This window comes from Oryctolagus cuniculus, chromosome 7 (genome assembly GCF_964237555.1).
Source record: "Oryctolagus cuniculus chromosome 7, mOryCun1.1, whole genome shotgun sequence".
Taxonomy (NCBI): Eukaryota; Metazoa; Chordata; class Mammalia; order Lagomorpha; family Leporidae; genus Oryctolagus; species Oryctolagus cuniculus.
In genome coordinates, this window is record NC_091438.1 from 148,266,960 (window position 1) to 148,275,552 (window position 8,593).

The following is an 8,593-nucleotide window of genomic DNA, read 5'->3' on the forward strand; positions in this document are numbered from 1 at the left end:
CACACACCGGCGCACACGCGGCACACAGCGCACACGCGGGCACCCGCGCCCGCCGCCGCCGCCGCCGCCGCCCCGGGCAGGGAGGGGGGCGGCCCGTCACGGCGCCGAGCCAATCAGCACCGAGGCGGGGGGCTCGCGCCAGCCCCGCGGACCCCGGGCCGCGGACCCCGCCGCCGCCGCACGTGCGCACGCTCACTCACGCGCTCGCACCTGGGCGGCCGCACGCGGGCTCGGGCCGCCGACCCTCCGGCCCTCCCGGGGCGGATGGACGCTCGGGTGCCGCACGCCCACCAGCCGCCGCTCGCAGGCGCGCGGGTGCACACGCAGTAGTTCACGGGCAGCCTGGAACTCAGAGGAGGGACTCTTGGGTGGAAAATCGCTCTCCCTTCCCCCACTGCAAGGACGGGCGGGTTTTTGGGAGGCGTCGGAGTGGTCACGCGTGCCGGCTCAGGGACCAGACTTACGGTGTAAGTCCTAGCTCTGTGGCCCAAAGCAAGTTTCCCAGCCTCTCTGAGCCTCGCTCGACTTCCTGTCTGTAAAACAGTATCTCTGCCCTAGGGTGGTTGTGCGAGGCAGCGGGCACTCAGCCGAGCAGCAGCGAATCCTGGCACCTGCTCTCAGGCACGGAGACGCTCACTCATCCCCTGCTCCGCCTGCACTGACTTGCCCCACCTCCGCCCCCTGCCCAGGCAGGGTCTCATCCTGGAAGACTACAGGGCCGTGAGGGAACACAGGGATGTAGGTCCCCAGGAGGGACCCCACTCACTCACTGTCAGACCCCAGGTGCACCTGCTGAACCAATGAGTGTGGGAAGCAGGTCAGAGCCACACCTTCAGCCTCCTGTCGACTGGCCCTGGCTGGGGGTGGGGGGCCAGAGGACAAGCCCCTGACTTTGCCTTCAGCTTCTCACTGGCACAGACCATCATTGGGCCCTCTCCACCTCCCAGCTCTGGTGGTCACCAGGGAAAAGTCGGACTTATGGCAGGAGGTCACACAGGACGATAAAGGCCGTTTGGGGGACACTGGCCAAATGCCAGGTCCTGCCCTAGATGCACACCGACTGGCTCTGGTTAAACCGCAGGGGAGGTGCAAGCCAAGGACCGGGAGCTCAGAACAGCCAGGGTTTGCCTTGGATCCCATGGTTGGCCAGATCCTGGAGAGGTGCCCAGGTCCAGAGCTGGCTGACTCCCAAGCCCGTGTCTTCGCTCTGCGTCTTTCTTCGTTACATCCTCCTAACAGCACAGACTGCCTGCCTCATGGAGTGAGCCTCCTGTCAGCGGAGGCATCCAAGCAGACACCAAGCAGATCGTTCAGGGTTGCCGAGGGGAACAGAGGGGCACAAGGAACAGATTGGCCTAGACCCAACATGGCGAGCTCAAGTGCCCGCCCAAGACAGGCCGGTGCCCTGGTGACACCAGCTGGGAGAGTGTACCCAGCTCCGGGCAACACTGGCCATCTCCCACCTCTTCAAGAGCAGTTGTACATAGATGTGATTTTCACGTGGCACCTCCTGATTCTGAAAGTTGGTGGCTAACGCGGACGTGTGCATCACTCTGCAGGGCGTCAATGCCACAGCCTCCTTCGGGGAGCCTCAGAAGCGGGGAGTCCCTGGCTGGGGGCTCACTCCTGGGGCACGCAGGTGCAGACAGCGGTGGAAAGCAGCGGTCACAGGCTTCTCGTACCCCAGCAGGGGCTCCTACGGGTATGAGTTGCTGGGGGAAGCTTTGCTGGGGCTTGGGGCTCGGGGTCCCCTGGCCGAGGTGGGGTTTGCCCATTTCGTAGGTGAAGAAGTGAACTTTCTGGAGCCGAAGGGCCTGGTGACCACGAAAGACGGCTCTCCATGTTCCAGATCCCCAGCAGCCATGCATGAAATTCACTCCGCAAACCGCTGTCGCCTAGCCCATCGCGACACTCCCAGGCTGCCCCAGCGCGGCACTGCCGGCTCCCTCCCACCCCTGCCCCTCTGCTGTACTGGGTTTCAGTCTGCAGCAGGAAGGAAGAAGCCATCCGATCCCACCGACCGACCAACTGATCGACCAGGCTACTGGAGACAGGCAGAGAAACTTGCCCTGTCGGGGGATGGGCCGGTGCTGGAGGAGGGGGCAGGGTCCCTGGGGGCGGGGCTTGCCCAGCTTTTCATTCCCTGGGCGCCTTCCAGGCTGGACTACACAGCCCTCTTCTCATTGGAGCCCTGCCAGGTAGGATTTACCCATTTTAAAGATGAGCACAGCGAGGTGGATGGGTAGACGGCGTGAGAAAGCCCGAGTGGTGTAGCTATCGTGTCTCCTCCTCCCCATTGGACTGCTCTGTGTTTTTATCTTTAGATTTCTATTTATCCCCGCGGCAGAGAGAGAGAGCTCCCATCCCCTGACTCACTCCCCAGGGGCTGGGGCTGACCGGGCCAAGCTGGGCGGCTGCCAGGAGCTGGGAACTCCGTGCAGGTCTCGCACGTGGGTGGCAGGAACCCAGTTATGTGAGCCCTCCCCGCCGCGGGAGCTGGAGTCAGAAATGGAACCAGACTCTGATGTGGGCTGGCAGCGTCTTATCCACCAGCTCGATGCCCGCTCCCCTGTTCCCCTGCCCGGTTGGGAACTGCTTGTGGGCAGAGCCCATGGACCGGTGACAACGCCAGGTCCTCCGGTGCCCTGGGCACGTTTGCTGACTGGCTCAGCCACTGGATGGGCGCTCATCCAAGTGTGCCAGGTGTGTGTGGCTGAGGCAGTTGCGGAGTCACGGGCGGCTCTGTTTCTGGGTCACAGCTCCAGTGGACTTGACCTGAACTCTCCAAGGGGTGACTGTGAACGGTACTCACCCTTCCCCGTCAGCACACTGGGCCCGGGATACAGGGGTGGGGATGGCAGGGCTGCCCCTCCTCCCAGTTGGTCCTTCGGTCCTCACATGCCCTGCCATGGGAGCCACAGGGGGCATCAGACAGAACCCTCCCAGGAGTATTTCTTCTCAGTTTCCCCAACTACAAAGATGAGGAGGAGGCCACCGACCCAAAGTCTTGCTGTGACGGCTTGCCTGGGTGGGTGATGTGCTTGGGCACCACCGGGGCAGGGCATGGACAGCCTTTAAAGGTGGAGCTGGAGCTGAGCCAGTGACCCACCCAGGGCCCCGTTTTGGGCACAGGTAGGAGATGGGTGTGTATGTCAGCCTGTGGGCTGGGGGCGGGGGCAGTGGCTAAATTCCCAGTTGTACTTGAGCCATGCTGTCCTGGACACCTCGTGGCCCCAGCAGGGTCCGGGCCCCCACAGAGAAGCCCCCGCCCCCAGCCCAGAGCAGGCTTGCTTCACCCCCAGAGGGGCCTGGAGGGGGAAGGGCATCCCTAAGCTTTGCCCACAAATCTCTCCTCGCCCCTGGCTGGAGAACAGAGCCTCTCCATGCCCCGTGCTTCAGTTTGCCAATCTGTAAGGTGCTGCCCGGGGTGCACCCAGTGCATCCAGTGTTGTACGGCGGGAGCTGGCACAGTGCACGGCTGGTGCTGGAGTTCCCAGGCCACCAGACCTGACCTTGCCCTGCAGGTGAGGAAGAGGAGAGCTGTGCTGGGGCAGCAACACAGCGGGCGCCCCAGGCATCAGCTACATTTTGTCTAGTGTCTGCTAAAAAGTGAGATAAAGCAGAAAGATTATATATATATATATATTTGTGGACTGCACAATGCTGGTGTGTGGTATAATTGATTAATCAAGTCACTAATCAACAACCACGAATTAGGCACCCTGTGTGTCCCTGAGCCAGGTGACGGGCCTGGTCCCGTGCTCTATCCAAGAGCGTTGGTGTGACAGGGAGGCTGATCATTAAACAATTACAAAGTCCCCTTCGACATAAAGGAATATTCCAGAAGCTGCAGGCACCAAAACGTGAAATAAAATTTACAATTTAAAATATTTCCCAAAAAAGTCCTTTATAAGCATAAAAAAAAAAAACCTGAATGCAATCGAGCCCTTTCTCTGTGCCTCCAAGTCATCGACTCTGCGTAAAGACTCACTGACTCTTGAAAGGACGGAGAGATGCGTTAGCCCCCACCGCCGCTGGGCACGTGGTTGGGCAGAGCGGCCCCGCACCCTTGCTCGGAGACCCCAGGCCATCGGCTTCCCCAGTGCCTCCGTCCCTTCCCTCCCACCCCGGCCGCCGTCTAATCTCCGCCCGCCAGTTCCCAAAAGCCTCCTAAATTGCTGTTGAGAATTAAGAGGACAAGGTGTGAAGACCCCGCGGTTCTGGGAGGGGGAGAGGCTCCCCGGGGTGAGCACTGACCTGGGCGCCCGGGATGGTGGCTGTTCCGGGCCTGTCCCCAGCTGTGCTCGGGTCGGAGGGCGAGCGAGGTGTTGCTAGAAATACGTAAGAGGCTTATTAATGGCCGGGCACGCGCAGACTAATTGCTTCCTCCCGTTTACACATAATCAATCACTACCTCCGTTTGGAGTGGAAAGACTGGACGCGGGCGGGCCTGGGGCGGGGGGGGGGGGGTCGAGGCTGCTCCATCCCTCACGTTCCAGGCTTTCCTGGAACACCCCCCCGGAGGTGTCACTGCCTGCCTTGCTTCCTCTCAAACCTCTCCAACGGGCTCCCCGCGGTCCCCCCATAGGTACACCCGGGCCTCTCCCAGTGCCACGGGGCCCTCAGTGGCTCAGGCCAGGAGCCTGGACTTTGTCCGCCCCTGCCTCCCACCTCCAGGGGCCTCTGCGGAACCGGCTTGCCCACAGCCACGACCCCAGCCGCTGTCTGGGCCCCGCCCCTCTTGCTGGGGCATCTTCGGTGGCTACACCTCTGTTCTCGGTGCACAGAGAAGCTGTTCGGTGCCTCAGATCACGGCCCCGCAGCCCCACGGCCTCCCCTCCCCTGCACAGAACCCTTCCGGGGGTCTCCTGTTGCCCTGTCTGGATAAAGAGCCACATCTGCATCACACCTGCAAGGTGTCCCAGGAGGCCAGGACCCCGCCGCTCCGCCCATCGCCTCCCCCTCTCTTCCGGCCACGCGCTGCTCCTTCTGCCTGGAGCCCAGGTGCTTGGGGGTGACCCCCGATTCCCACTGCCCTCGGGCGAGAGCTGGACCCCAAATCCCAGCCTCTGGCAGAGGGACAGCCTCGTGGGTGCCGCTTGCTTTAGTCCAGGCCCTAGACCATTCTCTGCCGCTCCCGGCCATCTGCAGGACTGTAGGCCAATCCCGAGCCGCTCTGCGCTGCTCAGCTGGGGGTGGGGGCCCCTGAAGACTGCAGCCCCCAGGTGCACGACAGCCTGTTCCCGTTCCTATTCATCTCATCGCAATCCTTTGAAGGGAGTTCTATTCTTATCTACATTGTCTCCATTTAAATGCACTCAGATGGCAGAGGGGTGATGTGACTTGTCCAAGATGTCACAGCTGTGAAGTGACAGCCCCGCCTGACTCCACTGACTCCCAAGACGCTGGCAGAGGGGAGGGTCGTGCGGCGGGGCCACGTGGGTGCAGAGGAGGGAGCCGAAGCCACGACGGTTCTGGGGTGGGATGGCTGGCCCTTCCCTGACGTCTCAGGCCCTTTGGGGACAGTCAGGGGGACAGGCCTCCTGGGGAGCAGCCAGCAGCTTGGGCTCCAGAGTCAGACCTGGCTCTAGCCCCAGGCCTGTCCCTTCCTGTGTGCTGTGTGGGTTCAGGAGGCCACTCTGACTCTCTGAGTCTCAGCCCCGACCTGTACCATGGGGACCACCCTGCCCTGTAGCTCGTGACACCTGCTGCAGGGTGGACCTGAGGCATCACAGTGCCCCGCCCGCCTCTCCTGCCAGCCCCAGGACCAGGCCAGGCTCCTTGTCAGACAGAGGAGCAGCAGTGTCCCTGGCCACCGCTTTTCCCCTTTGGGGAGGTGGTGAGTCCACGGGGCATCTTGCCCGGCCAGTAGGGGCTCCCGCGTCTGCTTGTAGGGGTTTCCAGACAGACAGACAGCGTGGCTGTGGGTGCATGTGCGCATGTATGTGAGAGACAGCAGGCGAGTGCTGGTGGGACAGTGACTCGCTTGGGGCGGGGTGGGGCAGGCAGGCGGTGGTGACAGCCCCTCTCTAGAGCGGGGTGCTGGTCTCGGAAGGTGGCTCGGAGAGACCCGCCGGTGAACGCACCGGGATGCTAAGCAGCTCTAAAGAGCTGCGTTTGATTTTCATGAAAGCTGCGAGGCCAAGGGCACGCTGAGAGGGTCCATGTCTCCGGCACTGCTCAGACGGCCTGACTCCAGGAGGCAGAGCCGGTGCGGCTGGCTGCACCACTGCTTCCCCGCGGCTATCCTGGTCTGGGAGCCACCAGGACGCAGTGGCTTTGGCTGCTGGTGCTGCCGTGACAGGAGAGAGGGCCAGCCCGGGCTCCCCGCCCCCTGGTTTGGGGTCCGTGCGCTCCTCTGTCCCAGGGCGCACAGGAACCTCTGCCCCACCTCCTCCCATTCCCTCTGCCCACCTGCTCTGGGGCCTCCGCGTGTGGGGGCGCTGTGTTGCCCTGGGGGAACTGCTAGTCTGACGGCAGAGGCAGCCTAGGATAGACCATTTCCTGGCAATGAGATAGGAACAGGAGCAATTAGCAAAAGCTATAGAGGAGGGAGAGCCAGACAGTGGGGTAAGGAGGAGAGTGGCTGTTGAGACCAGAGAGGGGAGGAGATTTCTCCAAAGCCACACAGCCAGCAGCAGATCTGCAGCCGGAAGCCAGCCTCCTGGGTCCCTCTCCAGTGCTCTGGCTGCTGCTGCCTAGACCCTCCCACCAGGGGGCGCCCAGAGCACTGAGAAGGCACAGGCCTTGTATGTTCAGGTGGGTGGGGACCCTGTGTCCTGACCCCAGCAGGAGGTGCTCACCGTCGGGGGAGGGGCATCACACTGTTTCTATCAGCTCCCCTGTGGCTCAGAAAGGGAGAGCAACCTGGGCAAGGTCACCCAGCCAGAAGAACCCCAGAAAATCTGTCTCTCAGCCTGTGTGTGGCCCCCCTCAGCCACAGAGCTCCCCAGGGTGGGTTTTGGGGAGGGAGGCAGCTGCGGACCCATGCATGGCTGAGGGTCGCCTAAAGGAGCCCTCCAGGGTCCAGGTTAATCTGGATTTGTCCCAACCGCGGACTCCACCCCGCTCCCTGCAGCCCCCACTGAAGGCAACTGGAGGGGGGGCAGCGGAGCCTCCAGCCCTGCCCCCACTGCACAGCTCTGGCTGTTGGGGCCCAGGCTGTCTGAGTGGCGGCCCAGTGGGGGCCAAGGTCGCTAGCCGGGAGGGAGAAGGGCCATGCATTGGTGTGGAGCGGGGAGAGGCCGCAGGCCCGAGTTCCTGGTGAGGGCGATGCCTGCAGGGGCTGCTGCATCAGTGACAGTGACAGGTGCACCGGGCCCTGCTCCTGGTGACAGCCCTGCCTCCAGCCGTGGAGGGCTTGCGGGGGTGGGGACAGCTCCGCCTTGCCTGGGCTCCACGGCCTCCCTGCTGGCCTGTGGGCAGGGCTTATTCCCGCTGCTGCCCCCACCCACCCCGCGCCAGGAACTGCACAGTCACAGCCCCGTCCTAGCTCAGGAACATTGATCCCGCGTCCCCTCTAACTCAGTCACCACCCCCTCCTGACCACAGCCACCCGTCTCCAGTCTCTTCCACCCAGCCAGGGCCGTCTCTAAGCCCACAATCCCCCGAGTCCCTGGGGCTGGTGCCTGCCCTTCTACGGCTGCCTCTTGCAGCCCCCCAACACCACCCGAGCTTTGGGCCTTTGCACGTGCTGCTTCTTCCAGGAGCTTCCCCCGACCCTGCCCCCACCCCGCAACAGGACTTGGCTTCTACACCTGCCGGTCTCAGCTCGGACATCACCACCTCCTTGAAGCCTTCCCTGCACTGAACCCTTGGAGCTGCGCTTGCAGCCCCCAGTGTCCCCACACCGGCCCCTTGGTCATCCCCGGCATCGCAGCAGCTGGCTGTGATAGGCTCTCAGACTGCGCGGAATGTTCTGCCACACTGAGTCCACCCTGGCACTGCCCACGGCCCAGCGGTGCCTGTGCGTCCACTGGGAGTGTGGGATGACGACCTGGTTAATAAAGAGGGAACGGGACGCTGGCTGAGGATCAAGGATCCTGACTTAGGTCTCCGCCCCTTGCCTGCCCCTGGTTATCCGGGCATCCTGGCGGCTCGTCCCGGGTTCTGCAAGAGGCCGACCCCGCTGAGGGAGACAGAGCCCGGGACCAGCCCTGCCCCTCGCGCCACCATGGAGAAGCTGCCAGGGGCTGGCGAGGTGGTCCTGGAACCCTGCTCCTCCGGCTCTCCCGGCTGTGTCCCTGCACCCTCGGCCGACCCCTCGCGTTCCTGAGCTTGCCCAGCCGCAGCTGCCTAGCTCCCAGGTCCCTCCTGGCCCTTGCTCGAGCTGAATGCCTGTCTCTGCACTGCACATCCACCTCCAGGCCCGGCACGGCCTCCGCCTGTGGCTTCTCCGGCCGGGCCCCGCCCGATGCCCTGCCCTGCCCTGCCCTCCCTGGCCTCTAGTCTGGGCTGGCTCTGTCAGCCCGTCCTGGTCCCTGACCAGGGGGCTGTGAGCCCCAACCCGAGCAGATGGGCGGGCGCTCAGCACGCCGGCCCCACCTTCTCTCCCCCCACCAGTGCCCAGGGGCTGGGGGGCTGCGGCTGATGA